This window comes from Corvus hawaiiensis, chromosome Z (assembly GCF_020740725.1).
Source record: "Corvus hawaiiensis isolate bCorHaw1 chromosome Z, bCorHaw1.pri.cur, whole genome shotgun sequence".
Classification (NCBI taxonomy): Eukaryota; Metazoa; Chordata; class Aves; order Passeriformes; family Corvidae; genus Corvus; species Corvus hawaiiensis.
In genome coordinates, this window is record NC_063255.1 from 25,416 (window position 1) to 39,865 (window position 14,450).

At 47.3% G+C, this 14,450-nt stretch overlaps 1 long non-coding RNA gene across 3 annotated transcripts; it reads right to left on the reverse strand.

Moving 5' to 3' along the window:
• Positions 1–1,067: 1,067 nt before the first annotated feature.
• Positions 1,068–11,519, reverse strand: LOC125320581. Of its 3 annotated transcripts, none has more exons than XR_007201200.1 (3): positions 8,792–8,981; positions 3,132–3,205; positions 1,068–1,219 (listed from the first exon to the last, which is right to left on the reverse strand). It is a non-coding gene; the product is annotated as an uncharacterized LOC125320581 (long non-coding RNA). The 3 variants fall into 3 exon arrangements; XR_007201201.1 differs by lacking the exon at positions 1,068–1,219 and adding an exon at positions 1,299–1,373; XR_007201199.1 differs by lacking the exon at positions 1,068–1,219 and adding an exon at positions 11,400–11,519 and having other exon boundaries at positions 2,959–3,205; positions 8,792–8,949.
• Between the last annotated feature and the right edge of the window lie 2,931 nt (positions 11,520–14,450).

Below are 14,450 nucleotides of genomic sequence, written 5' to 3' on the forward strand. Positions count from 1 at the left end.
CACAGAGGCGGTCACAACTGTAAGTGGCTTAGAGAATTGTCCATATTCAAACTGGCCAGCTGATAGGTTCTGTCAGTTCCCAGAGGAAACTGTAAGCACCCCTTAGCAAGGACGTCCCTTCCGGGACTATGCTTGCTAACCTATGACACTGTACATCTGGCTGTACAATTTTAAAAAATGCATCTATTGATGGTCATTATGGGAAAGCTTTTCAGAGGAGAAAATACCCATTTTGGTAGCACAGATCCCATTTTGACAATACTGTGTTTTTGTGGGTTTGGGAATCCTGCCTGTACAAGACATCTGAAAATCGGTATTTTAAAATTTGATATTTGGAAACGGGGTCATTTTGATATTTTGGAACTTGATATTCTGCTGTTTTGAAATGGAATTAATTTGGTATTTTGGAACCCGGTATTCTGATATTTGGAAACCGGGTAACTTTGGTATTTTGGAACTCGGTAATTTGTAACTGGGTTACTTTGGTATTTCTGAACGTGTTCTGGCAATTTGAAACTGGGTTACTTTGCTGCCTCTGAACGTGGGGCTCTGGTATTTTGAAACTAGATTATTTTAATATTTTGGAACTGGGTTCTGTGGTTTATTGAAACTGTTTTTCTGGTATTTTGAAATTTGGGTTTCTAGGATTTTGAACTAGGTTATTCTGGTATTTTGTTCCAAAATACCAGACAAATAACAAACAAAACAAAACCCAAAATTTTTTTGTAGGCTGTTTTTTTGGTGTATTTGTAGGCTTGCTTTCCCCCCCCCCCCCCCCCCCCCCCCCCGTGTTTTGTAAGATGACCTTTTAGTGGTTTTGTAACCTCAGGGTTTGGTTTTTTTGTAATCCGCGCCTGGCAGGGACCTGGGGCGTCCCGGTCGAGTCTCTAGGCTTCGTTTGCTGTCTTCTGCTACAATTAACAGTTCCTGGCATGGGAACTGTTAAGTTGCAGACTATATGATGAGACACTTCCTGAAACAAATTAATTCCAGCTAAGTGACTCTTCCTACTCTGCGGTTCCTATACCCGGCCCGGTTTAAATCCGTACCTAGCCCGACTCCTCTTCGGTCCTCCCGTTTCCTACCGCTCCGCTCGGGGCTTTGCACCTCACGCTCTTTCCTCCCTCGGTGGCGTCACGGCGGAACGTGGCGAGGTTTTGGCCGGCGCTTGAGCTCTCCGAGATGATCTTACCGAGAATTCTTCTGCTTTTCGCTGCGCCTGCCGCAACGACGTTTGCTCGCTAAAATAAATGCTTTCCACGATGAACTGAGGGCGCGAGGCAACGAGTGCTGCGCCGTTGGGGAGGAGGATAGTTTGGCGAGGGAATTACACAGATCTGGAGGCTTGGCAGAAAGACCTCTGAATGTAGAAACTGAGGATGAGATAGAAACGAAAGCAAGTTTTGATATAGAGTAAAAGATGTTTTGCTGCGCTACTGATCGCTGCATAGCTGAGAAGGCAAAGGTTGGAGATGAGTTGGAAGGAGATTTTTAGGATGAGGGCAAAGGTACGTGACTACAAACAAAGACCTATTTTTCACCAAGTAAATAAGTCTCAAGAAGAGCATAAGTAACTAGAAAACATGTTGTTACCAAAAAAGAGATATATTGCAGGCAGATAAGACACGTCGATGTGGCAAATAGAAGAAAGGTCTGAGAATTTTCCACTGTAAGCTTAAATTGTAACTTACTCTCGTGATTGGATAATAATGACTATAATATGGTAATGGTAGTAGCTATGATAGGCTATAAGCAAATGTAAAAGTATTGTGTATGGTGCTTATTGGTTGTCACATATTAAGATACTTGGCAAAGAAAAGTATATAATGTTTTGTAACTTGAACAGAAAGCGACTTCAGATGTGCCTACGAGCTGTAGCCGGCAGCTGTAGGGCTGGCTCTGGATACCCGCTCCCTGAACTGCCGTAACTTTGCCTATGCCGTAAACGGCTTTCGAGAGAGCCGCCTGAAGTCCGGACGTCCTTCGTAGACGCTTTTCCTATACTGCGCGGCAATATTTTTCAGCCTAAGGACAAAGAAATACTTTCTAAGGTTTGGATCCCGTTCCAGTGTAGCAGAACCAAATCGATCCGCTTCCGCTCTGAAAACATCGGTGACGCCAAACTGAGCTGCCGGCATGAAGCGCTTCGCCGTTCCTACCCCGCCTGTGCCTCACGCCCTGCTTTGTCGTATCCTACGCTACCGCGCTACGGGCTTCCGGGCGTGAGATTCGTCCCTGAGAACCGTCACGCCGATATCCTTGAACGTTCCGACTTCAATGCCGATACTCTGAGAACCTCCTGCATTCCGTTCGCTAGTACGGCAACGAGCCCTCACCCACCCTGCATCTTCAAAAAGTAGCGTACGAGGTTTAAACGAACCTCACGGTTTGATGGGCACCGTCTGGTGAAGAAGGGGCAATCAATAACTAACTCGTGTAAGCACAAGTTAACTATTGGGAGACAGCAAATGTTAGCTCAGACAGCAGATGCTAATTACACAACCTAAGAAGCCGAATTCACCCTAATCTTGTCAAGATAGAGGGGACAAGGATTATCTCAGAGGCTGCTGAATCATTCCTCAAAGGACTACGCATGCCCAGGGAGAAAGGTGAAAAGTGCACTGGGAGGATGACTACTGGCCTTCATCGGAAAGACCCCCGAGGAAGAAGACGAGCCTTCCTCGGTGCGACCGCCGGGACGTACGGCGTGTGCGTGGCCCGTGTGCTAATGATATTAATGACTTCCGAGAAATAATTTGTATAACCGCACCTGTCCCAAGGAATGTGATGAATATTCATAATTTAACCCTTAATACTGTGTTGTAGGGAGCACCGGTGCGTGCGTTTGGAGGAGCGATCCCCGCGCGCCCGGCACGCCAAATAAAGCAAATACCCGCTTCTCTGACTCTGTCTCTGAAGCGTCTCCTGGCCCGGTTGCGGCGTGATTCATCCGGCGCCCCGAGACGGGACCCTCTCTGCCGGGCTGCCGGATCCGGGGCTAAGCGGACCTCCCGGTCGCGACCCTGAATTTTCAAGGGGAGCTCAGCTGTCCTTCGGCTGATGGCGGGGGCAGACAAGGACCATCTGCACCAAATTAAGGGATTTGTTATTCCTTTTAAACACAGAAATACCTGCAGGTCCGGGGTTCGAGTCCCTGAGGGTGGGTTGAAAGTCCCGAGGAAGACTGGGCCTCCCAAAATTAGTCCTGGGCAAGAAAAAAAGTACTTTTAAGGGGTTGGACCCTGACTTCTAAAGGGGTCGGACCCCACTGTGAAAGGTACCTTTAAGGGGTTGGACCCCACTGTCGTGTGCTATTGTACAGCTATTTTTATTTTGTCTGTTGCTATTCTGCTGCTGCGTGAGAGCAGATGAGACGTGCCGTCAAAGTACGAAGCGAGCGAGAGGCTCTATCTGCGGTTCCGTACCCCGGCGACGGGCTCGGCCGGAGAAAAGCGAAGCGGTTTGGCAAAGAGCGAACGAGCGTAAATCACATAAACCGTCGGTTTGGAATTCAACCTTACTGTCCGAAGGGGGATGGATTTTAGAGGAGAAAGATTTTAGCTATTGAATTGAAAACATCCAGACCCCCGACGCCTTTCTGATATAGCTCCATCTGAGTTCCCTTTTGAAATCCCGTGTTAAGTGTGAGAAAACAGTTGTGAAGCTTGTATTTGTGTACATGTATTAATTGTGAGAGAAAGTGGTATTGTACTTCTACTAGAGGGAGTGGGTGGTGTCCAAGCTGCCAGAGGAGAGAGCTTGGTATCAGACTAGAAAGAGCAGGAATAAAGAACTTGGCAGAAAATGAAAGTGCAGATGATGTTAAAGGGGAGCGCGGCAGAGAATAGTGAGAAATTTGAGAGGAGCTGGTTAGAAAAGTACAGCGAGTGTATGTAAGAAGAGATGAGGAAAAGGCAAAAGCAATGCCAAAGGTGATGGCAGAGGTCGTAAGAATCGTGGACATTGCGGTGAATAGGTTTGGGTGTTTAGTTCCCTTTCCTGCTTGGTGTTTTGTGCGGAGCTGTAAAGCTCCCGTTACGTGGCGCTTGTGCGGAGCCGAAAGGCTCCTGTTTGGAGGGCACCGGTGCCCCTGCGCCTTTTGTGTTTTGTTGTGAAAAGCCAAAATTGGCAGGTTTCGGTTCTGAGGCGAATCCGGAGTTCCTATCTCGTGGGGAATCCTCCCCTGCCACCGGTCTGTGGTTTATTGTGGAGAACTAGAATTGGCGGATTCTAATCCTGCAGCCGATTCTGCGGCTCCTGCCTTGCGGGGATGGTGTTGTCCCTGTGCGGGCCCAGGTATTTGTCGTGCGGCCTCATCTGCGGGGGCTGTAAAGAAACCTATGGGGAGAATGTTTTGCTGTCTGTCCTTGGTTAATTTGTTAGTCACCTCTCTACTCCTGGGGTGGACTTGGTAAAAAAAAAAAAAATTGAGATAAGGAACAATTGGTTACTAAAAGATGATTGATTACTAAAAATGCGATTGGTTATTAAAAAAAGAAAAAAGGCAACTCAAATGCCTGATTCACAGACTGCAACTCTTGCAAAACTTTTAAAAGCGGTCTCGCTCCCTCTGCTGAAGAATCAATTGGAAGAAACCCCACCGAAAACCTGTGGGAGACAACAAAAGTGGTGCAACAAGCACTTCATAGAATAAAAACTAAAACTCCGCTTGAATAAGTTAATGCAATTAAACTCTTGTTTCACTCAGACTTTTTTTGGGGGGGTGTTGCAGTGGGGATCCTGCAACACGCATATATCAAACCAGGAGTCCCGTGGAAAGGAAATATATACGGACAGACAGATTCTTGCTAGATGTTTCAGAGAGATGTTTATTTCTCCAGCCGCATGGCCGGGGCTCTGCTGAGGAACTGTTCCAGTCACGGGACCAAGGGTCCTTCTGCCCGCGCAGGGAACACAAACCAACCAATGGGAACGAGGCTGAGCAGGGACAGGGAAGCCCCGTGTCTGTGCCCTCAGGGCCCCTCTCCCAGGGCTACACGGCAGGGGAGGGACCCCAACACCTCACCCGTTTTATTTTAATAAAAGGAGAATGAAAACAACTGGATAAACATAACAAGAACAGTTTCAAAACAAAACAAGCCACCCTCCTGAGTCTTTAAATGTCCAAACATATTCTCTGGAACATCTTAGGGCTGACAGAAGGGAGACAGAATTCTCTGAGCATGCTTTGTGGGGAAACTGAGGCAGGAGAGGGTTTAACTTCTTCCCTCCCCCTTTTCATCCCCCACTCGGCATTGGAAAGGGATTTTTGGGGAAACAATTGGCAAAAGCATGGTTTTGTGAGGGAAACCATGGGTGAAAAAACGGATTGGGAATACACTGGGGGTAATAGGACATAGGGTAAAAGGGAAAGGTGGGATTAGGAAAGGGAGACTGTAGGGGGGGTTACAATGGAGATACTGTCTAACATGACTACGATTTTTTGCATATATACTGCCTTTTACAGAAACACCATCAGGCCCAGTGACCTGCGATGCTTGTAACCCTTTTCTCCCTAGTACAATATTAAATTCCACCACCTCTCCATCTCCCAAGCTTGGGATACATTTTTCAGGGTTATTCTTTTTAATAGCAGTTCTATGCACGAATATGTCTTGCTGGTTGTCACACCCCGCCACAAAACCATAATTTTGCTTAACATTGTACCATTTTACTATCCCTAAGGTCTTAGTTGCTATGATCTTTTCCTTTTTCCGAGTGGCTGCTGTTTTCTGTCTCGCTGCGTCTTTGCTCTCTCCTTCGGTCGCTCCCGTGTTGGAATTGTCGGGGCTGCTGGTGCCTGCGCGCTCTTCCCGGGGTCGCGTTCGGGGCTGCGCGGGCCGGGCCGGGCCGCGCCGCTCAGTTCTCCATGCGTCGCCTCCTCTGGTCGCAGCTTCGCTGCCGATGTCGGGCGCTGCACCCACGTCTCGGCCGGGCCCCCGAGCGATGACTCCCCCGCGCCCCGCTCCAGCGCGCGTCTCGGCTGGGCGCGGCTCCGTTCCACCGCCATCGCCGCCAGCCGCTGCCCGCGCGCCGCCCCTCTCGGCCGGGCGTTCACGGGGCTCGCTCCACCACGCACTGCACAGGACCGGGCAGGCACCGCCGGGTCCCGCCGCTCCTCGCTCCGCCACCGACACTGCGGCTTGCGTGGCTCCGCCCGCGTGCGGGAACTGCCTCGCTGCTGCTCTCAGAGCGCTCGGTGCACGTGGCCTGGGCCGCACGGTCCCTGCGCCACGCTTCCCTTCGCCAGGACACAGCTGACATTGCTCAACAGTCTCAGTAACTAAATAATATTCACGAAAATATTCTTCCATCGGCATATATTTTGACTCCAGTATTAACTGTGTCCAAACGGTTTTCCAAAAGCCCTTGGTAAGAATTAAATCCCAAGAAACATAGAAAAAGTTCTTAAACAACCATGCCAGGAAGTGTTTCAGTTCTTTTTGAGCTTGAATCAAGCTAAAATTTACAAATCGTTGTTCAAGAATCATTTTAAGTTTAAGATAAATGTCCATATGCGGCTCTGAGAGCCAAGAGTCTTCCCACAGTTCCTCCATAGTTTAGATATGGAATAGCAAAGCAAAACCAAGAAGAGGAATCCAAAGTTTCCAGGGTTTACTCACACAAATCAGTCGCTTAGGGATCGGGGATCGTTCTGCTCACAAATCTCCACCATTTGTTGCAGTGGGGATCCTGCAACACGCATATATCAAACCAGGAGTCCCGTGGAAAGGAAATATATATGGACAGACAGATTCTTGATAGCTGTTTCAGAGAGATGTTTATTTCTCCAGCCGCATGGCCGGTGCTCTGCCGAGGAACTGTTCCAGTCACGGGACCAAGGGTCCTTCTGCCCGCGCAGGGAACACAAACCAACCAATGGGAACGAGGCTGAGCAGGGACAGGGAAGCCCCGTGTCTGTGCCCTCAGGGCCCCTCTCCCAGGGCTACACGGCGGGGGAGGGACCCCAACAGGGGGGGAAGTTTGTTTCTTTTCTCTTTTCTAGGAATGTCAAATGTCCCGACATCAAAGAAAGCGGTTTGAGAGCAAGGAAACTGCAAGCAGCGAAATCACGCCTAGATGTGATGACCGTTGCTTCGCTGTCACTTTGTGTTAGTCCCGCAAAGTTTCACTTCTTTTGTAATAATCGGTCTAGTGGGCCAGATTTTCACTTTTCTTTTCTAGGAATCTACCAACACATGAGATGGAGCTGTGTGAAAACCAAGGAAATTTAAAGTGTCACCATAATTGCTTGCATTGTCAGTTGGTTAATGTTTGTAATTTGTTTGTGTTTTCATTGCAAGCGACATTGCAAAAGACTTTCATTGCAAGTCTTGATTTTGCAAGATCAAATAGTAGTTAAAGCATTCTACATATTCTCGAGTTTAATTTTTGTCTAACTTGTTTTGTCTTTTTACTGAAAAATGGTGTGGCTAAGGTCTTAGGGATGTATAATTTGGTTCAACCAATATTATCCTGAGAGTTGGTATAAGAATTTATACGTATTTGAAATCCTACAAATATGGACTAACCTTCCCTGTTGTGCCTAAGACGGCATCAAAATTATTATAATCTGGCTAAATTTTTGGGATTTTCTAATTAACGAATTAAAGAATCTTGACAAAACACAAGCAAATGCTACATGAGAAATGATTGAGTCCCCCTTCCTAAACCAAGAGGGATACGGAAAAGCCTTCTACCAGCTCTCAAACTAAAGTGCTGTTCAATCTCATGCCATATGTCTTAAGAGGATGTTTTAACTTTTCCTCACCCCTCCTATTTATAGCACATTCTGCAATCTCAGTTGTAGGTGCAGAATGGGATGAAGGCAATTTATTCACCAAAAAAAGAAAAAAAGGCTACTTGAGGTAAAAAGGAAAAAAAGAAAAACCTATTGGTTTTTTGTATTTGAAAGAGAATTCATTTCATTTTTAATCCCACCAAAAATAAAGCCACAGTTTGTAGTTTGTGTCAAGATTAAATAACAAGAGTGCTATAATCTGTCTCCTGGAAAACAAAGCATAGCCCTGATGTAAAGATATGTTTTCATGAGAACATTTTGTATGAAAATGTTTTGTGTGTTAGTTCTGTATCATAAAAACTAATCCTTCATAACGTATAGAATTATACAGCAGAGTAAGAATATTATTATAACAAAAACTGTAGAAAGAAGCTACAACCAAAGAAGCCTCCTGAAGATACCTGACTAGGACTTTAAAGTGTAAGTTAAACCACTAAGATAAGATAAAGGGAAAACCCATTCTTTGACCAACTCAGGCCTAGGAAAAAAAAAAAAAAAAAACAACAAAACAACCGACCAAACAAACAAGACTGAAAGAAGGAGAAATACCCATAGATAGTGAAATAACAAATCAGATGATCCCATTAGTAAGAGATGTTGAAATTCCAGGGAGATCAAAATGGGCTCCCCCAGTGATTATCGAACTACTGGAAGGGGTACAACCGGTGTCAGTTAAACAATATCCGCTAAGGCATGAAGCATGAGTAGGAATGGAACCAATAATTAGTAAATTTATCGATCAGAAGTTGTTGAGGGAGTGTAGATCTTCCTGCAATACCCCAATTCTACCGGTACAAAAGCCAAATGGAAGTTATTGATTAGTTCAGGACCTGAGGACACTTTACTCACAAAATTACAAAGTGACTGAGTGTGGTTTTCAGTTTTAGATTTAAAGCGTGCTTTCTTTTGTCTGCCATTAGCTGAAAGCGGTCAGGAAATTTTTGCCTTTGAGTGGGAAAACCCCAGAACAGGGAGAAAAAGCCAGCTTACATGGACTGTATTGCCACAAGGATTCAAAAATAGACCCGTGATATTTGGAGATCGATTAGCCGAGGAACTGGAAGCCTGGATGCCGCCGCGTGGGGAAGGGAAGGTACGCTCTTGCGGTACATTGATGATCTATTAATAGCAACGAGGACCTGTGAAGACTGCAAGAACTGAACTGTAACGCTTTTAAATTTTCTGAGACTAGGTAGATATAGAGTCTCTCCTGAAAAGGCTCAGCTAGTCCTCCAGAAAGTTACATATCTGGGGTATGAACTGGCAGGAGGGGAGAGAGCCTTGAGAGACAACGGGAAGGAGGCAATTTGTCAAATGCCCTGGCCGACTGAAGAACCAAAGAACTGAGAACTTTTCTGGGAACGACGGGATGGCGTAGATTACGGATCTACAACTATAGACTCATTGCGAAACCTTTATACCGACTCCTAAAAGAGACTGGGGGAACTGACCTATGCTGGACACCAGAGACTAATAATGCATTTGTAACTCTGAAACGTGAGTTGATGCAAGCTCCGACACTGGGCATACCGGATGTCACTAAACCTTTTCCGTTGCTCTCACGTGAGAGACGAGGGCTGGCGCTGGGACTCGTGGCACGGAAACTGGGACCGTACAAAAGGCCGGTGGCTTATTTCTCCGAGCGGCCGGACGCGGTCGGCCGAGGACAGCCCGCCTGCCTGCGTGCAATGGCAGCCGTGATCCTGAACGTAGAAGAAGCTCGCAAGTTCACGCTGGGACAGGAGATAACTGTTTTTGTCTCTCACACGGTATCAGCAGTGCTCACACAGAAAGGAAATCACTGGTTAACCCCATCTCGCTTTCTCAAATACCAGGCTGTCCTAGCAGAATCGGAGAATGTATCCAAGTAACTAACGTTTTAAGCCCAGCGGCTTACCTCCAGGGCGAGGCTGCTGAGGAGCCTGTACGGCACGACCGCGTTGAAACCGTGGAGGCGGTTTACTCCGGCCGCCTGGACCTAAAGGACTCTCCGCTAGAAAATGCGGCAAACTGGTTCGCCGATGGGAGCGATTATGTGGAGAATGGTAAGCGGCTCGCTAGGTATGCGGTTACAACCGCAGACGCTGTCGTTGAGGCAAAACCGTTACCTGTGGGGACATCGGCTCAAAAGGCTGAAATAATAGCCCTAACTCGAGCCTTGCCGTTGGCCGAAGGAAAACCTATCGACATTGGGACCGATTCGAGGTATGCTTTTGGGGTGGGACACGCTCACAGAGCTATCTGGAAAGAAAGGGGTTTATTTACCTCACAGAAAAAATCAAGCACGCTACTGAAATTGTACAGTTACTGGAAGCGGCGGTAAAACCTTCAAAAGCGGCTATAATGCATTGTAAGGGACAGTTCCAGGGTAACGCTATCCCTGAACTGGGAAATGCTATGGCAGACAAAACAGCAAAGGCAGTGGCCGGTGGGGTTCGGATCCAAGCCCTAGCTCTAATTCCTTCTAGCATCCTTATAAGTAACAAAAAAACCCCACCATACGATACTGATGATTTAAATTGGACAGAAGAAGACAAGGGACAAATGAGCACAGATGGGTGGGCTAGGATAAAGGGTCTCATAGTCATACGCAGAAAACTGTTAAAATTATTTATCCAAAGCGAACATTGCATCAGATCACCTTAGATTACAGTTCTTGAAGGTTTGAAGAGGTATGAGACAAACTTACAGCATGGTTACCCAACTTATCCTGGCTTAAACAATTGTTTGTAATAGCTATTTGTGTTATTGCATTGTTACTTGGGGTTTGTATTAGTAGTTACTGTCGTATGATATTATGTACCTGGAATCACGATGCCTGTGCTCGATGGCACAAGGATAAACTTAGAACTAAGACAGAGAAGGGTTCTTACTTTAAAGACATGCAAGGTTTGTAAAGAATTACAAATAACCGAAGAAAAGGGGGGTATTGAAGAAGGGGCAGTCAATAACTAACTCACGTAAGCACAAGTTAAGTATTGGGAGACAGCAAATGTTAGTTCAGACAGCAGATGCTAATTACACAACCTAAGAAGCCGAATTCACCCTAATCTTGTCAAAGAGGGGACAAGGATTATCTCAGAGGCTGCTGAATCATTCATTATTTAAAGCCGTGGCTCAGTTAAAGAGCAATACCAATTAAGCTCCCAGATAAAAAGCCTGGGGGATCGGGGTTGGTTTTTTTTCCATTGTTCCTTTCGGTGGCTCTTTACAAGCAAGCTATGAAGCGGACAAGCCGCAGGCGTGCTTCAACGCCCCTTGCTGGGACTCGCTCCGGGCTGCCGCCGTTCCACAGTGCGAGAGGACCGGAAAAGCCACGCGACCCACGGCACCGGCGGCACTCGGCGCCCGGGGGCGGCCCCGCGCTCCCGGAACCGGGCGGAGCGCGGCTCGTGGCAGGAAAGCGGCTCCTCCGGCAGGCGGGGGCGGCCCCGCGCCGGGAGACCCCCGCCCGCCTCCGGCGCCTGCCGAGCGGCACCGGTGCCGGGCCGAGGGGGACCCGGCGGCGCCCGAGCCCCGCGCACGGACGGCACGGAGCGGGCGGGACGACCGGGGGCGACACGGTTCCGTGCCGCATCGCCCGCCCGCCGGCGCTCACCTCGGCTCCGCGCGGCTCGGACCGGCGCGGCTCCGTCGGTCCCTGTCGGCGGCCCGGCCCCCAAATTCCCATTCCTCCTCAGAAATTCCCCAGCGGCCGGGAGTGCTCCCGCGCGAGACATTCGGTGCCGGGGCATGGCCAAAGCGACCTCAAACGCGGTGGCACGCTCCGATTCAAACCTTTCAAATGCTGGAAAAGCCGGAGTTTCTTTCAATTTAACCCCTGAAACTGAGGCAACGGGGGTTGTTCACCTCATTTCAAACCAATACAATGGTAAATAAATGTGTTCTCCCTTTCTATTTAATGCTCTAAGATAACAGAAAGAGAGGAGTTTTCCTCAACTCTCTCAAATGATGGGGAAAGGGCGATTTTTACCTTCATTAAAACCCTCAAAAAGCAGGGGCAGCAGGGCTTCCCCCTCAATTTAGAACTTAGGTTGATGAAAATGGAGGGGTTACCCTCAATTCAAACCAATAAAATAGTAACATCCGTGTAGGTTTCGGGGGTTCTGGGGTCCTGTCGGGACGGCCGGACGTAGACGGTGACGGATGGAGACGAGAGATCTCTATAGGCAGGTCTTGGGACACAGTCGGTTTATTGTAAAGGGCGTGGATATTGGGGCACTGCTCAGAGCTGGTAGACTCAGCTCTGAGCAGGCCCAAGAGAGCAAGAGAGTGAATGGGTGAGAGAGAGAGAGAGAGAGAGTAGGAGCAAGAGTAGAAGTGGAAGAGAGGAATGAATAGAAGAGAGAATGAGAATGAGAATGAGAATGTCTGAAGTCCTGGTTACAATACAATAAATCATCTTCTGCACTGAATATTCTAATTGTCACTAACCAATCTAATACAAGATACAAATCCTATAGCATTTACATACAGCCTATAAGAGTTCTTATATTACCATAGAGTGTTACATCTTAACTTCTAAAAACTACTCTTTGGACCCCTTCTGCTGAGCTAGTAGGGTCTGCTCTGACCCTTGGACCTGTTTGCAAGCAGAGGGTATTGTTCCATCAAGAGGGGATTACTTCAGTTGGCCATATCATTGTTTTCTAGTTGTTCAGTAACTAAGACTTGGTATTTCAAAAGTGGCTTTCATTTCGATGTTGCCTGTAGTTTTCATATTCCCAAAATCTTTTGTCAGGCAATCATATTTCCAAGGCTTTCCTGTTTCATCTTCCCCAACATCTCCCCCTTTTCGATGGACAATTAAGATATTAGACATAGTCTTACTCGTCATTTTTTGCACACACTGAAGTATACAAGGTACTGCTACTAAAACTATAATTATTACTACTAGAATAATCAAGCCTATTTTACAGAGTTCCCTTAGCCAGGGTGCAAAGCTCCAACCATCAAACAAACTGTCTAGCCAAGACGGGTTATCTGTTGTAATTTGGTTAGCTAGGTCCCTTAGGTTTTGTAACTGTTTGTGAATGGAAACAGAATGATCGGATAAATTCATACAGCATAATCCTTCAAAATCTTCACAGCCATGCCCATGTACTAATAAAAGATAATCAATGTAAGTTTGGTGTCTATGGCTGGAAGTCGGAGAAATGTGATGATTATCACATGGCTAATACTTATCAAGAATAACATTACCAAAACCTTCTGGAAAAGGCATTCCAACTAAACAGGTTGAAAAAGGTTTGTCAGGGCTTGTGTTAGATAGACAGATGGTATCGGAGCCTGCAGATTTGGCTAAAGCAACCCAGACATTTGTCTTTGGTTGATTTACAGGTAAAGCTTCACTATAAAAACTAAAACATAAGAATAAAAGCAACATGCACGCGCGCAGATGAGAAAGCTCCATTATTTTCTTGAGCTGTTTTTGGCAGATCGCTTTCTTCTGGTGATTCTGCCGAGTTCACATTTCAGTGCCGGCTTCTCGGCTTCTACTCGCGAGGTCACTGCCTGAAGTGGAACAGACAGTGGGCTTTGATGCGTGGTACAGCTACACGTTCTTTGCTGGAATCCACTTGGTTCCTTCACCTGTGGAGAGACATGCAAATCCCTTTCCCCACATTATAAGATCATAAGGTCTTTCTATTTTTCCTGATGCTAAATTCTTAATTAAAACTGGAGGGTGCTCTTTCAGTTTTGCTTTTTTGTTGTTTAGGAAATGTCTATAGATGGGGGGTTCAGGCTCTTCTGCAGAGCTGTTCAAGAAATTAAAAACATACAAGGCTTTATTCAATCTTCTTTGAGGTGTAGCCTGGGCTTTTCCCCTTTTCTGTTGATTTAAAATGCGTTTTAAAGTTTGATGTGTTCCTTTTAGGGTACTTTTTGGCAGTTGTTTAAGATACGGTGAGCAAATGCCACTGTATCTTACAGCACTTTTTAGTTCTTTAATTTGGAGAGTGGAGATGGGAGCCCACATTTTAGGACTGTCAGGCTGTTGGCTAGCTATCACAGGCTTAGTTAATAGGCTAAGACTTTCATCTTTATAGATTTGGGGTCTTATTTCATGGCAATCTGTTAATTTAGAATAATCTGAGCACTTTGGAGGATTTTTTGATTCAGAAGGTAGCGCTGACAAACTTTCAGAACTCGTTTTCTCTTTCTGGGTTGCAATATCCCCGCCGCTTGCCGGCGGGACTCTGGGGCTTATTGCAAACAAATCTGGCTGCTTTTCAGAGTTTACTTGTGTTAGATTTAAAGCATCAGCTCCGGCAGAGGGGCTCTCCATCTCCCCTGCCACTGGAGCTGCATTATTGCTCTCGGTTCCCCCCTTGCTCGTGGCTTCTGAGGCAAGGCTGCGCTGCGCAGAGGGATACGGCTGCACGGTGTCGGGGGACCCCGGCGGGGGCGGCTGCGGCGCGGGGATGGGACCCGGCGGGGGTGATGATGGCACGGCAGAATTCGGGAGTGGTGCAGCCGATCTCGGTGGCGGCGGGCGAGGAGGCGGGGTGGAGCTGCGCGGCGGAATCGCGGGAGGATGCGCGGCTGGTCCCGGGAGCGGTGCTGAGGTTGGAGAAGTCTGAGCGGACTGATACCACTGGTCCGGGAGTTGCAGCAATGGCGCATGCGCGTGTTGCGTCATCAGGTC